The following is a 17,036-nucleotide window of genomic DNA, read 5'->3' on the forward strand; positions in this document are numbered from 1 at the left end:
TTCTGTATTATTTTTCAGTGCTTTTACCTCCCAGTCCTTCAAGGAAGGTTTATGTTTCACAAAGACACAGACACTGCATATCTCTAAAAGGGGAAGTGTACACCACATAACAAGGTGGTTTGAGGTTTAATGGGTGATTATTTCATTTTTTCACTTTTTTTTTTGTCTACAATCGTTCACTTTTTTCTTCTAAATATTGGCCTGATCATAATATCCAAGCCAAGAAAAGGCAAAAATAATCTCAGCCCCTGGGAATAAGATCAGTGGCTGTTTACCTGTGAGTTTTCTTCTTATGGGTGGCAAGAATGAAAAGCCTTATTGTTCAAAGGCAGATAAATAAAGCCCCATATGCTGTAGACATTGAGGGAGTATACATATCTATACACCGCACAGAACTCTGCCATTAGCTAATAATAGCATTAACAGTTCAGAAGTTTAAAAAAAAAAAAAAGTCTCTAATACTTAGTCTTAGCAGCTGATAATGTAAAATAGGGTGGCATTTGGAAGCATAGGATGATGCCAGTCCCTGGGGAGAGAAAGGTGTTAACTTCTAATAGCTTTTCAGTAATAGCCAAGCATCTGCAGTCCCCCATAAAAAAGGGTTTTTAAAAATTAATAGAGCTGAATGTGCTTCACACTGAGGAGAATGCCAGATTAATAAGCGCATTAAGGACCGCTTTGGATTGGAAATAATTATGGAAGATGACAAGGAGCAGAGGTGGCATTGGTGGTGCTTTCAGGAATGCATTTTAAAAAGCAGTTTAAAGAGCCTTCAGATGTTGGTATTATCCTGCGTGACCAAATTAAGAGCAAATGAGAAAAGTTTATCTGGCATTTTGGAGTATTGAAAGGGCTTAGTGTTATAAATTATACAGTATGAGGATAGGCAGTGGTGAGTAAATTCATGTTAAACATTATTGGCAGTTTAAATAGCAACTGCTTTATAAAGCACTAAATGTATTAATTTGGAAGTAAAAGTATATTCACTCCCCTTCCAAAAAAAAAGGGTGTTTGACTTATTTATTTGCTAGCACAATCATTAGACATTTTCTCAGTGAGGAATTAGTGTATATTGTTCCCAATTGGCTATTGTAACTGTAGAACAATAGCGATGGGTTATAGGTTTAGAACTGATTTAGAGCTTTACTGATGAAAAAGTTGAAAGCCACAATGACATCTTAATCTTTAGCTGCAGGCTAGGCTGTACGCATTCAAGGCTATTTCCAAATGGGTCTAGTGTTTATCAATATTTAATCGTCTTGTTTCAGCTCCGTTTTACTACTTGCTCTTTCAGCCATTACAGGACAGATATCTTCACACCGTGTTTCTTGATGTCATTGATACAAACCAAATCAGGCTGGGTTTTTTACGATGTTAATATAAACCAAATTGAGTTTGGTTTCTTGATGATATTAACACCAACCAAGGCTTCCAAGTTTTACTGTCTATATGATTCTCTAACTCAGCAGGGACTTTGTGCATACATTAGAGCTTTTGCAATCCTACCCAATGGGTGGTTAGTACAAAGACTGCCATCCACAAACCACACTACGCAGGACACAGTCCTTCCATACCAACGAAAGCAACAACAAAGTGCTATTTCATGTCTGTTCAATGATCAGTTTCTAAATACCAAAATATTAATGAAAAAAAATAAAATTAATTTTTTTAAAAAAAGCTTTTATATAAAGACAGAAGTCTGTGCAGATTTCCAAATTGTTTTTAAAACTTTTTTCTGTTATAATCTAAACGTGTATTGTTGTTTTGTTTTTGTTTGTTTGTTTGTTTGTTTGTTTTCCTTTTACCTGATTAGGTATTTACAAGAAGCTACTAAAAGAATGCTGTTAATATCCGGTATTCTAATAATCACCTTTGGGGAAAAAAAAAAAAAAAAAAAAAAACTATATTTAAATACCTTCTAGGTGTGAGTGATACTTGCACTGAGACCAACCCCACAATTATAGCAGCATCTTCCATTAAACAGTTCTAAGTGTCGTATATGCAACATGCTGGAGACTCATTATTTCAAATCCAACTTCTCAAAGATTTATTTTTCTTTTGAAACAATTTCTGACAGCTTTTGATCTTCTAAACTGAAAAAAATCAAAGAAATCTGTTTCTCTGGCATATTAATAGCAAAGGAATTTCTGGATGCTGCAAAGTAGGAACTGAATATAATAGCATCTCAGTTTTATTCATCTTCAAAGAAAACCAAATATATTTTTGAGACTAAAAAAATAGGATACCCTACAGATTTTGAAGGGATGGGATAAACCTCTTTTCACAAGAAAAGATGACAAGAAATTCATCTTGAAGGACATTCACTATGCCTCTGTCCATTTAATACATTTACAAGCCAGCTGCCATGAGTTAATCTGGCTTTTACATCTAAAGCAAAATTATTTTATAATTTGGAGCTCATATGCCTAAGAGATTATTTTCTTTTTCCAAATTCTTTCGATATTGTAGATCAACATGCTAACAGACATGGCACTAGAGTGAACACTGCTATCTAAAATTTATGCAATGGGTTCATTAAAAATCATTTTGTAAAAGTTATAGATCTTAAAATCTTAAAATCTTTCGTCTGTGGTTTCACCACTCCAACTCTTTGAAGGTGTAAAATAAAATAATTAATAACAATGGATTAGGCGATTATCAGGATGTGTGTGTGTTTTATGTGCACATATCTGTCTATATATAGATATATATAATAATACAACTAATATACATTTAAATAATTAAGAAAGAAATACCTTAAATCCACATTTTACAAAGGTTTATAAATTTTTGTAATCTCGGAGAGATTTTCTTGTACAACTGACTGGTCAAATATTATGTTTCCTTAATACCATTCAGCCAGCTGAGTAGGTCCAAAATATTCATCACATACAGTCATGACCTTAGCTATGGCTGCTAAGGAATGCTGCCATAGGAAGTTGCAATCCTCTAATGTGTTGTGATGCTTACAGTGCCCAAGCTTGTCAAGATGAGGTCAATGTAAGTGATATCTCAAAGAAGGGACTGGCCATTAAAAATTGATAGAGGATGCTGATTTCAATAGATAAATTATACATTTTTAAAAATAAATAAATAAAGAGAGAATTTAGGCTATAGAGAATGAAGAGAGTGAAGAGAAGGTAGACACTGCAAAGAAACTGCAAACTGTGATAGGGCTGGAAAATCTTGCTCTGAAAACTGATTACACATCCTAGGTAATGAAAATCATAACACATGCATGTCATTAGTGTCCAAAGAGAAAAGAACAAAATAAGGAATTAAGCACACTAATGTACACAAAGTAAATTTTAAAACCTGCAGCTTGGTTATTTAATGTGTATTAGCCAATTGAATCTTCCTATATTTTGTAGAAGCAATTTATGAATACCATAAATACTGTTTTCCAAAAGACCTTGCCTTCATATGTATAGAGAAAAGTCTGATAGTTTGATTTTATCTTAAATAACAGCAAGAAACAAACTTTGATAGAAATGCTTAGCTAACATAAATTCATTTTTACTAGTTTGTGGCAAATTATAAAAGCTAAGATTAAAAGGATTCCAAAGATGGCACTGCTTTCTGCATAATCAGGCTTGAAGTCATAATAGAGGTTATCATAATAAAATTATGACATTTGGAAGTCTACATTTTAAGAAAAATAAAGGAGAACAGGCATTTCAGAAATCACACCTAAGAAAAAAATATATATGTTTGACTTTGCATGAAGTGGATTCCAGATTCATACAAACCCCCACCAGTTATGTTTTCTCATGTCTTATTATTCCCTAGAAAGTCTCTCTATAAACATCAGATTTGTTTATTTACAAAATAAATGAATAAATAAATAAATAAATAAATAAATAAACCTATCTTCTGGCAACTTCTCATACTTCACTACAGCCATTTAATCAATGATTTCTACATGGGTAATTCTAACACTTATTTGCTGGATTTCATTACAGAAAAAATATATATATATATTATTCCTTATAATCTATGACACACGTACACATGGGATGGTAGAATAATATTGCTAATTTCAATCCAAAGATTGGAGGCACTGAAACTGACACTGAAGATTTAAAAAATAGTCTAAAATATCATGTTAACATGTGTGATTATATATTGGCAATGTTTGTTGTAGAGTGACTAAACTTTCCATGAATCGTTCATCATGACTAAAATAAGGAGGAACTAGAGTGTCAAGTCTTGACCTGGATGCAGATCTTTTAAAATATTCCAAGGATACAGTTTATGTATCCCTGGTTTTGGTCAGACAGCTGCAGAAAGTAGATTTTTTTTTTTCCTCTGAGTTAAGAGCTAAGATTTTTGTTTGGAACATCTTATGACTTCACCACAAATTATCTACTTAGGATGGGTAAAAAACATGCTGAACAAATGAGGTTCTTCAAAATTCACATAGTTCTAAAGATAAAAAATGGTTTCCAAAACCTGGCTTACAAAGAAGAAATAGAACAGAAATGTGAGATCTAGACTTCCAAGAGTCTGAATATAGTCTTCAACAAGATTTTTGGTATGACTCCTCAGCAGCAAGCTATTCACTCAGTGGTCTTCAATTTCTAATTCATCTGGAAGAATGATGTTCTTTACTGTCATGACTTATTAACTGGAATTCTATGATTAGAAGAATGTGACAACAAAGATCCCTGTAAATCAAAAAGTTTTTAAAAATATCATTCATGAATTCTAGAAAGTCGCTGTATGATGACTGCATTTCATAAAAAGCCAGGAAACTTGGAGATTTATGGGCTATTATATCTCACTTCATATCAGGAAAAAGTGATAAATAACCTGCTCGGAAATGAAATAAATCAACACCTGTATACATGTAATCTGATGGTGAACCAGCAAAATTTTGCAAAATATAGAAACTTTGTCATCATTTTATACTGTTATATGCAACTGCTAACACAGAGAACCTGGTTTTCTTGACTCTATCTAGAACTAAATTTAATATAATATAAATTAATTATAATATAAAAAATAATTAATAATTAATTATAATATAAATATAAATTCTTCAGAGCAGGACTCTCCGCTTCTTTGTCTTTGCATAAAGTCTAGAATTGTATGATTTTTATTCAGTTTGCAGTCATAACCACAGTGTTAATACTACTACTAATAATAATAAAGTAAAAACTTCTTTATTAATGTTTTATAAAAATATCAGCAGAGGTGGCACCAGTCTCAAAGTATATACCCTAATCAAAAATAACTATCTCCAAATTTCCAAAGTGTTTGGATATTAGGTATAGATTATAATCTATTCTTGACATAAACAGAAATAAATCAAGAGCTGGTAATAAAATTAATTATAAAATTATTTTTTTATAAGTAGTTAAAAATTGGACTACTGGATTCCAGACTTATTGTTCAGAATTACGGCAGTTAAAAATGAGTGTCCCAACCTTTGAAGTTACAACAGACTTAGACACTTGCTTCAAAAAAATAACGGCCAGTTGTTCTCTGCATATATTTCAGATGGAAAACTCTATGTTATAACAAAACTCCAGGGGCATTTAACTCTTCTTGAGGAAACATATGTTCTTCTCATAAAATTATTGTTCATAGCTCCAGAAAATTAAATGCCACCTAAATATGCTGAGATACACAATATAATGTTCCCTCCTTAACAGTCATAAAGAACTACAAAAAAAAAAAAAAAAAAAAAAAAAGGAGAAAGAGAATTAAGTTATGCCTGTGACTACTTAAACTCCTCAGTTTTCTAGCTGTACATCAATAATACCTGTGTGAAGGATATGGAAATATTTCATTTGACTGAATGAAGCGGTTGACTTTCTGTACTAAACAAACTACAGCTTTGACTTCAAAATACACAATACTTTAAATTCGGTCTTAATATTCCACTAAGTCCGGTGTGTATTTTTGCTTTATATACTAGTATAAAGTAGTAATCATAGTATTTTTTTAAATGGCATTGAAAAAAGAAATAAGAAGCATTTCTCCCCACTTTTTTGCAACAAAGTATTTTCCACAAGGAATGTGCATAAGTGCCTGAAGGGAGGTATTGAAGAACTGGAGAATCATGTCTGTTTCCTTTAGTTTTCAACTGGCGTCTGTCTACAGTAAAATTGACAGCTCCATCTGAAGGACCTACACTGAACTGGAAAATTATCTGGTTTTAATACAGTTCTTTTGAATTTTATGAAATTACTGTTGGGTAAATAGCTGCCACTTAAAAAACCTCTTATGGGATCTTGCTAACATGAACTAAAGTGAGATTGTTTCTGGCAAAATTAAATCTCTCCCACCTTTGGGCCAACATTCCTGTCCAAATCGGATACACCAGAGTGTTAAATGAATTCAAATGTTCCTTGACAGATGGACTGAAATAAGGGGAACTTTTTGCTGTATCTGTAGGGATGAGAACAATGTTATTTGTTGGCCAAGAAGTAATTCAGGATAGGACCATATTTCTGACAGCAGCAAAGAAAATGAAGAGCAGTTGTGTGTGCTTGTCTGTGTGTGTGTGTTCTGGACTTGGAGCGTGGGTTAGAAATACTCAGAAGGAAAGGGTGCCAGAGGGAATCACAACTTCTGCTGATGCTGAGTCCCTTACATCCTGAGTCTCCTCTAGTTCCCCAATAGTTCTGACCCACCATTGAGATACCAAAATTTCTCTCAGTCGCAAATACAAAGCTTTCCAATTCTCTTGACCCCAAACCCTAAAAAAAAAATATATATATATATATATAAACTTTGCTTTTTAGAAGAGCTTTCTCCTTACTAATCCACTTTTTACCGTAATCTCCTTAAAAGTACAAAACCTTAGCTTATTTCTCAATTGACACTGCACTGAACAAAAATAATAGGCTAATTTCTGAAAGCAAGAAAGAAAAACTTTTCCAGAAAAAGGCAAGGGACAGAAAAAAAATCATAAAATGTCTAAATCTAGTCAGTGTCTTATTTCTGCTGTGATCCTTGCCAGTATCATGAGCCCCATTAATAATGCTATAAGAACAGTCAACAAAAATGAAATCTCTGGATAAGTCCCTTGTCCACAAAAAATCTAGAAGCAGATTTAATACTGTGTGAATGCAAGATAAGCAGGATGCGTGTAAATATTCCTGTGCTCACCACTTGGAAAATGTCCACAGCAGGTCTCCACCAGTTCCCTGCTGACGCAGGAGCTGCCAGGAAATTGTAGGGAAGCAAGGAGCATTGTCTAGAGATGGAAGCATGAGAGGGACTGGTGGGGCAGTACCAGCAGCAATGCCTTCTATCATTTTTCTGTTATTTATCAAGCGAGCTCTTTCCAGCTTACTAAATAAGAAAGCCTCACAAGCAGATCTAGAGCCACCTGAAACCACCGATTCCACATGAGTAACAGGGATTGTTCTCCATGGCTTTTCACCCACGGTTCCTATGAGTCGAAGGACTAGTGCTACAGGTTTTGAGAAAGGTGGCTGATAAACATACTTTCCTTACTGTGACAGCTCTGTATGGGAGGGTCCAAAAGACTCCAAATCTAAAGAAACACTATAGCTCTGGCAAGCTCCAAAGCTACTCAGAAGTCTTTGACTGAAAGTTTCCAAATATTTCCAAAAGCTGCATCAAATTCTCAGCTGGGTGGGGAGCCAAGCAAAGCAAGCCCAGATGCGAGAGCATTAGCAGCTTCCTGCTTCTGTTACTGTCTTCTCATATCCAGGCTCAGATGCATATGGAGCATCTGGGTCCTTATAACACTTAAATTCTATTAATTCTGACCATTCACACTGTTTTCAGACTGGCACCAATGTGGTATGGGGAAGAATAGGATATTCGATCCCCATTTACATTGTATTGGCTTCTGTGTAACGATATTTGACAATAGGTTTACCAGTTTTCCACCAGTCACGTTTCCTCCTCCAGACTAGCTGCTCTTTCAGGCGTGACAATGGGTCTGTAACTTTAGACAGAAAGTGTGAAGCCTGAGCTCAAACACAGCAGCAAGACAAAAAACACTTTAGTATCATTCAACAACGATGAATTGCCAGCACATAGTGAATACAGATAGGCAGGAGATGTCTGCAGGACTCATTCTCACACAAGGAAACTTAAAGCAAACCTGTAGCAGACCTGGATAAGAGACATGGTACTTACAGCCCAAGTTCAGGTGAAATTAATTCAGATGAAGTTGTTAATGTTTTTGTGCCTCATGTTACGATGTCTTCCTATAATCTGATGATCATCTTTAGTTTGAATCAGAGCACTTCATTTCAATGAGAAAAGAATATTAAGTGAGTGAACTGACAGTGAAAAAGGAAAGTATCTATTTGGCCACTTAGGTGAATGCTGTAATTTTTGAAATGTCTTCTTATTTGATCTACCAAATTGCTGAAGCCAGAAAACTTTGCTTTGTCACAGAAGACTTGTTTGTACCTACAGGGAAAAACAGACTGTCAGCAAACTGGAATGGAAAGTCAGACAAGAGGCTTGATTTAATACCTCCCTCAGACAAGACCATTCTCTCTAGATTCAGAAAATAGATTGAGATGTTCAAAATTAACGCCTACCTTGCAGTGAGACAAGTCTACTGTCTCTGTTGCTGTCACTATCTCGCTTGTAAGTGTGGTAAGTGTTTTGAACTAAGGTGCTGGAAGACATTTCTTCTGTCCCTGCTTTCCTAGCTGGCGGTGGTCAGAACACGTCAGTGCACTTGGAGTCACAAGGAGATTACATGAAGTGTGGAAAGTACATCGGGGTTTACATGGATGGCACACATTCTGTGGCAAGAAGTTTTCTGACTTGATAGGACACTTCTCCAAAACAGCTCTTAATGACCACTGGGAACATCATAGCAGTCACTTGGAAGCTCTGACAGCCAACATAAAAAGCATCCTGGATGATTTTATCAGAGCTTTACCAGTAGAGTCATGTCTATTTTCAGATACATGTAATGAAATGATTGGCAAACATGCTAGTAATGGTTGTCAAAAGCAAAGCACTTGCTTAGTGCTTTGAACTCCAAAAATTTCTTTCATGATGATCCATTTGAACTGGCACATGATCCTGAAATCTAAGCATGGCTTTGCTGGATTGTTTTCTCTCTGGTTGTTTTCATGACTGAATGATTTCAGCTTACATTTGCAAGTAAAGAGACTAATGGCTTTGAATATGCACACTAAAACTGAGATCTCATCAAAAAAAAAAAAAAAGAGAGAGAGAAAGAAAAAAAAAATGAAAGAAAGAAAAAGAAAAATAGATTTTAACGTAAATAAGAGGTGCCCTTCATCATTTTTTTGGCTCACAGTGATCTGTGAAGTGAAGCAGAGGAGCACTTCTCAGTGTTCAAATGTCATTTTCTGTAATACTTCCTTGAAGTAAGCAAAGAGGGTGATTAGATAAGAAAGAGCAGTGCTGCTCTGGTTTCAACCTAGCTGCTATGGAGAAACAGCAAACTGCTTGAATTACCCAGCAAGGGTGACCTGATGCTTGAATTCAAGCAAGACCCTCTTACCTGATTACAGTAAGAGAGAAAGAAAGAGAACCCTGTCTTGCAGAGTTTATTATGCTCTCAATGCCATTCACAGCAGCAGACTTTTGTGAAGTTGGTTTTCAGTTTAGTGTTAGTGAAAATATTCTGTCATTACAAAATAGATGTTAAAAGAGATGTCTGTTTAAAACTGCCATCAATCCTATCAAACCTTCACTTTCTCTCTGCCAAAAAGCAATCTCAACTATCTCAAACTGTAAGTAAGTACACAGAGGTGTATCTGTTTCTCCCGTGTTTTATCAGCCAGTTTAAATATATCTAGTTAAAATAGTTCATTACAAGTACATTACAAATCAATTTATGTAAATAGTATTTCTCAGGATTCCATATGCCTAGTGAATAACCAAACACTAGAGGTTCAAAAAAAAGCATTTGTCAGATGTAGCACGTTTCCTGGAATAGGTCCACCTGTTTGGAAGGCTTTATTAAGATGACTTCAGATCATCATCAAGGCTCCCAAAGCTTTCAGGATAACACTGTTTTCTCTAGCTTTTGGAGATTAAGACATTGACCTTAGTACACCCATCTCAGTAAAGGATCTGTTTAGTCCCATTTATACATACTGTTCCATTTTATTCATGTTTGAAAAGTTCTCCAACACCTTCACGTGTAAAACACCAGGGCGGGACATGCTGGATCAGGCAAGAGAAAGAAGGAGATTAAACAAAAGTCCTAAACTTTGAGTATTTTCCATTCTGGAGCCTCATCTCTTTCATTTTTTTACCTCAGTTTTTGTTATTTTTAGGTTTCTAAATTCATTCAAACCAATGAAAATATGAAGAAATGTTTTACAAGACTTTAATTAAAATCTTCTACTCTCTAGTCATTCAGACTGTCATTTAATTCATATTAACTGTAATTTTGAGGCAAAACAGAACAGAGAATTTCTTCTCCATATATGAAACTTTAATAAACCAGGTAACGATGGAAATATTTTGTCTTCTGATTAAAATGAATTGTTAAGAAACAATGTTATCCTGAAACCTGAACACGCATGTTAAAGGGGAGAGTAAATTTTATTATGTGACCCATCTATTTATTTTAATCTGCTTGCTCTTTGAAAAAATGAATGAGAATTTAAACACACATGGCAGTTTTACAAGGAGCAAATTTTTTTTCTAATTATGTATTCTTTACTTATTAATCAGTGCTACAATTTCCTGTGACATTTAACACAGACACAAGTTATTTTCATTCCAAAAGTTAGCAGCTCACTGTATCGCTATACACATGGCACAAGCATTGCAAATGTAAATAAATGTAGGCGTCTGGGTTTTAACCACTGCTCTCAGAGAAATGTCTTTTTTAATGTGGTATAACTTGCAATCACACTGAATGTCATCACAGCTTTTGAGAGTGGGCAAGTCTTCATGCAAACTTAATTTTTTACAGAAAAAAATCCTGGCATTTGTGCAAAAATAATGAAGCCCATAAAAGAGGAAAGAGAGGAATGTAGCTAATAATCCTATTTATGTTCTTATGCACTACGTTTAATTTACTAGAAATAGCATGACTAAATTCTAATAAATAAATATACTAATTGGCCATTGGAAAAGCAAATTTCAACAACAATCTTTAATGCAGTATAATAAAACCCATTACAAGCACCAGCTTTGTAGATGCTTTGATTGTAAATAAGAGATTAGTTTTAAATTCAGATGTGCTGAACAGGTTGGCATAATTTCAGGTAGCAGTGGATTTAGGCTGCTTGCCAATCTGTGGGAACAGCAGATATATTAATACCTGCACTGTTTCTGCTCTCGTATATTCAGTCTGAGTATCTGTTATTTGCTACTTTAAATTATATTGGGTGGCAGACTTAAATATGTTTTTGTTTTCTAGTTTCTTACAGATCACTTCTCTTAGTTTTTGTATATTCTTTAAGGCCATATTGTCCTACAGCTTGTTTCACTTTTCCATCACGCCGAAAAAATATATCTTGATGACCACAGGATAAGACACCTCGCTGAAAATGAAAAACTAACATGTCATTTCCCCTGCAACTGGGATATTGCAAACACATGCCTTCACCATCCTTCATTTTCTAGTTAATGAGAAGAGTCTTTCTGTGGTATTGTCCATCCCACTACCATTGAAATCAATGAATAAACTTCTCCTATGGCAATTCTGCAGATGGTCTCAACTGTTCTAGCTCTTGGCCAAAGATTCATTTCTTTCCTGACATGACTTAAATTACCACCAAAAAAGGATATATCTCTGACATCATGACTAGACAAAGATCTTGGTCCTGCACCATGCAAGTCAGTAGAAGTGTTGGCCTTGGTGCCAGTGGGAGAAATAAAACACTTCATTTGAGTAGGGCCAGAAAGATGTGATTTACATTAATGTTCCTTGCTAATCTTTACTGTTTTAAAAACTTTTATCCTTCTAGATTCTATTTCTGTGGCTCCAAGCACTTGCTCAAGCCTCCCCAGGAGAAGAATATTTTACAGAGATGTTAACAAAAAGTATCTTATTTACCTGAACAGTACTGCCCTGCTGACAGATTATCAGATGGTACTAAGGCTCTTTGAGCTTTCCCAGCCTCTGCCACCTGTCTTCCTAAGATGAAGAATTCAGCTGACACCTTGGTAAACATGACTAATGAGTTTTGCAAGCTACACCTTTAAGATTTTCTAAGGCAACCTTATTCAGGTTTGGAAATGGATAGTTTTAGAACCTAATCTCTCAAGTCTGTTGAAAATTTATGAAGAGAACTGAGCCTCCCACTTTGCATGTACATATATGAAAATTAAGGTCACTCAGCATTTGGCAGCTTTTGGCTCCTACCACTGAAATTCTTCGGGGCTTCACCTAAGTAAAGCCAAAGCTTCAACCTGTGAGAGATAAAGTGACTTCTGTTATCTGAAATGAAAGATTATCAGTGTCACAAGGAGTCTGAGAACTTGACAGCCTAAGCACTAAATCACGATTGTATCTATTTTGTTGGTTTGTAAAAATACAGTAAAATAATAAAAATAAAAAAAATAAAATAAAATAAAATAAAATAAAATAAAATAAAATAAAATAAAATAAAATAAAATAAAATAAAATAAAATAAAATAAAATAAAAAATAAAATAAAATAAAATAAAATAAAATAAAATAAAATAAAATAAAATAAAATAAAATAAAATAAAATAAAATAAAATAAAATAAAAAATAAAATAAATAAAATAAAATAAAATAAAATAATAAATAATAAGTAATAAGTAATAAGTAATAAGTAATAAGTAATAAGTAATAAAAGTAATAAATAATGGCTGACTCTAACCCACTAAGTTATGCTGAGATAACCTACGTGGCCATGTGTTGCTGCCACTGGTTTCGTTTCCAGTCCTCTCGCCTTAATTATTGTCTCATATACCCACTTGTTGCATCCTGCCTTAGATTAATTGTAAATTCTTTGGTACTGGGACTGTTTCCAGTTCTGCTTTAGCATACCCCCAAGCACTGCAGTCTGAGCAGGACCTGAGGGACTTCTGTAATAGGAATAATAACTACTGAAACTGGGATGCTTTGGCCTGAAGGAGAAAAACTAAAACAGGGAAATTGATTGAGGTGTCTAAAATGAAATTTGTTTCCCTAAAAAAGGCCTGAGTGGCATCTCCGAGTGATGATATAATAGAGTGACAGATCTTTTTGATACACCAAGTCAGCACAGAACCTGAGGTAGACAACTTTGACATGTGCTCCAAACACTTTGGGGTGAGCAATCCCTCCTTGTCTTCAGGAGCAGGCAGCTACGTGCTTTATCTTGAAATTTCCCTCACATTCCTCTGTGACATATAAATTTTCTCAGGAGTTTTCATGGCCAAGACCCACCGAAAGTCTGGGAATCACACACTGTGTGCCCAGTATTTTTCCTCTCTCCCTTTTGAAAGGACAGTAGACTATCCCCAGCACCCTAGATTGTGTAAGAAACACCAGTTTAGCAACTGTTTGAAAATATCTGTTTTTCTTTTTTTCTTTTTTTTTTCCTCATAAGAAAGAATGATAAATTTCAACTGGCCTATGATAAACCCATGGGATCCAAAGGACAACCTACAGTTTTACAGACCTTGGACATAGGTTTTTACTGCTTTTATCATAGCATTACCACCATCGCAGGCTGATTAACATTTCTGCATTTTTTATAAGCTGAATACTGTGTGAAGTGGTCATACAGTTTGGTTAATAATCTAGAGTTCCCCGTGGGGCATTTTTCATTCTGCAGCATTGTCTTTAGCAATCCAAAGATCTTTATACAAATTTATCAATTATTTATGAAAAGAGTACTTAACTGTAGTATGACAGATCCGGAGACCAAAATTCATGCCTTGTGAAAGCAAGCCAAGCTGCATGTACTTCAGTTAAGGCCGGCCCCATTACGCTACTGCTACACTTTAACTGCCAGCCTGGAATATGCTGCACAGTTATTAATAAATTATCTTAATGACAGTTTTTAGCTAAAACAATCATTTGTAAATTTCCTGAATACTCCCACAAACCAAATTGCCACGATGTTTTACATTTTGATCTTTTATTTCTCATATCCTGTTGAATGCCCTACATAAATTATTCATTTCTAGCCATGCTATGTCCCTTTTTCTTAGTTATGACTTGCTGATGCCAATGAATAAAATGTGATTCAGCCCTCTGGTGCATCAGAAGGGCCCACAGGGCTGACTTCTGTCCATTCCCTGTCTTTGCAACCTGCTGGTTTTTTGCAAATAATTTGGTCTGGGGAAATAAAACAACTATTCTTTCAATATATACTTATATTTCAATATACTTTCAAGGTACTTTGGTACTAATGATCATAAAACACACTTCTCAACTCTGTCCCAAGAGAACTGTTCAAAGTTATTTTATGAGAGACTAGGGAGATCCATTAATGAGTGAAGTAATTGTTACCTATGGGTACAGATTTATGACGACTTCATACTTCAGATTCCAAAAGCACAAATATCTTTCTTACAGCCATGTCATGTGCAGCAAACAAAAGGGATTTTCATGGAGTCAGAGATATGGATGTTAGGCTGCACAATATGTGTTCTATTACATCCAGAAAAAAAAAAAAAAGCATTCATAGACAGAAGATTTGGTGTCATAAGCTCTTGTAAAACAAACAAACAGAAAAAAATCAAAACAATAAGTGGAGTAATATTCCATACAGCATGGTGAAATCTACAACATGCTGTTTATTTACAAGCATACACAAAATTAAACTACATTTCCTGTTTAATTTACAATATTAAACAAAGGCACAATACCAGATCCTGATACCACTGTGCCAATTCAGGATGTGCTCACTTCTGGTTTATTTCCAATATTTAGTTCTTAACTTAATCTTGGGTGGTATATTTATATATTTACATGTATATTAATTGATAAGATGATAGCATAAAATTAGAGTATAATCTATTTCAACGTAGTCATTTTGCACATTCCAGCAGCATCAAAAAGACTCAAAAACTCAAAAAAAAATGCAAAATAACCATCTTGTGGAACGATCTCTTTTATTCTTGGAGATGATTTAAAGGACTCCAGTAGTGCCCCACTCCACCACGAGGCACAGCAGAGGACAGGGAGAGGTGTTAGAGGTGTTACTCCAGGAAGGTGTTACTCCCTGAACATACTGAGAGTCTGTGAAGCAGAATACTTGCTTTCAATTTACCTCCTCTGTGTTTAGAGGGTTTCACTGAAATGATGTGACTATCCCGCTTGTGACAAGCACATGTATATTCTTGAACGTTAAACCTTTCTCTCCTTTCTCTCCAAATTCCTCCCTTGTTTGTGTGGGAATGAGACAAGTCTCACTGTCTGTGAGAGGTGGCATCACCACCTCACCTAAATTTCTGTGCCATCCCACCACCCCAAAGATCCATGGACTCATTTTCTCCATCGTTCTACCCACTCCGTTCCCTGCAGCTTAGCTGAACATCTCTTTCTCCAACAACTACTAATTCCTGAAGGACTTCAGTGTCAAGCATCCCAGCTGCCTATGATCTTTCCCTCAAAGTCAGTCTGTTCCCTTGTTTCATCTCTTACCCTTTTGTGCTGGCACTGCTCTACAGCTCCTGTGATAAGCAGATCTATGTAGGTGGAACAGGCTTGACAACTGCAGGAAACTTGATGTCTTCTCTCCAGGCATGTGTTGTTTGTGCCTCCAGGTTGTAAACAGATACCAATTTATAATCTATTCTTTCCGTGCTATTGTAGGCCAACACAACAGTTAAACATGAGCAATATGGCCAAGGTGCTGGATGCACAGCAAAAGAGAAGATTCAGAGTGAAGCCTCTCAAATATATAACAAATGTTGTGTTTTCTTCTCTGCCCCTGCTTCCCCAAATCCCCTGACAACCATGAGATGATGAAGGAAGGGGAAGGAAGCACCTGTCTTCATGCAGCCCTCCATCGTCCCTCTCAGTAGGAGCTTTTAGAGGCCTCCACTGTGTTGCTCTCTTAGAGGTATTAACTCATAATACTCAGGTATTAGCTTCTACAGCAAGCAGAGGCCCTTGCAGGGAAGCAGGCAGACTAGAACAAAAAAAAATGTGGGGGGAAAGGTGTATTTGCAGAGCAGAAAAATATTTTTTGTAAGTCATTTTCTCTGTTCCCTTTTGGTTTCACTTCCAGCTGTTTGTGGGTCTGTAACTGTTCCTCCTCAAGAGTAAGTTTTATCTTCTGGTGGTTTGAACAGCTTAATCGTGATCCAGAAGCCATTACAAAGGGTTTCATCACCTTCAGGTACACTCGCCGTTACACTCCTTCTGGGTATCCAGTTGGCAGGACACAAGGAGATGAGTCAGGAAGGACAAGCTCTTGTTTCAGAATAAATGCCTTCAAAAGTTAGTGGCTATGATCTAAAAAACTTTTAAAAAATAACTGCAAGTGTCGTGGTATAAGGTTCATTATAGATCACATTTAAAGGGCTGAAGAGTTTGCAAGTACTCAGTGGTTATGGCCAAGACAGGCGGAGAGGTCATTGAAAGTGTAGCTTAATGCAATCAAAAAGAAAATAAGATTTCTATTCACAAAAGGAAGATAACTAAAATAACACCTGGAAAACTGATATAATAGATTTCAGAATCTCACCCAAAGCACCAAGAAAGGTAATTACCAGATTTGTGTCATTCAGGAAACACATTGCCTAAATTTTTTATTTTTTTTTTTGATAGAGCTCGACTCTTTTGTGACATTAAAGTCCAACAGTTGCATTTTGCTCCTTTGAGGATTTCTGATGAGTTTATGTTAGACAAGGTCAGGGCTGGTTTATGGCCAGGCATGCAACAAACATAAGAGATTTTCTCAGCCCTCTTGAATACAGAATGCACTTTCAGTAAATGCGTACTTGGTGCAAAGCAACTGAAGCTGGGTATTATGTAATAAATTAATTTCATTTTACAGTCTACAATTGCGCAGATGATATTTAACTGACCTGAACTGGCTCTCATCTAACTAGTTATGTTATGTTCTGGAAGATTTTTCTCCTTTAAACAGTATTTTTTTGCTTTTGTTATGGATTTTGCATTTT

This window comes from Anser cygnoides, chromosome 7 (genome assembly GCF_040182565.1).
Source record: "Anser cygnoides isolate HZ-2024a breed goose chromosome 7, Taihu_goose_T2T_genome, whole genome shotgun sequence".
NCBI classification, from domain to species: domain Eukaryota; kingdom Metazoa; phylum Chordata; class Aves; order Anseriformes; family Anatidae; genus Anser; species Anser cygnoides.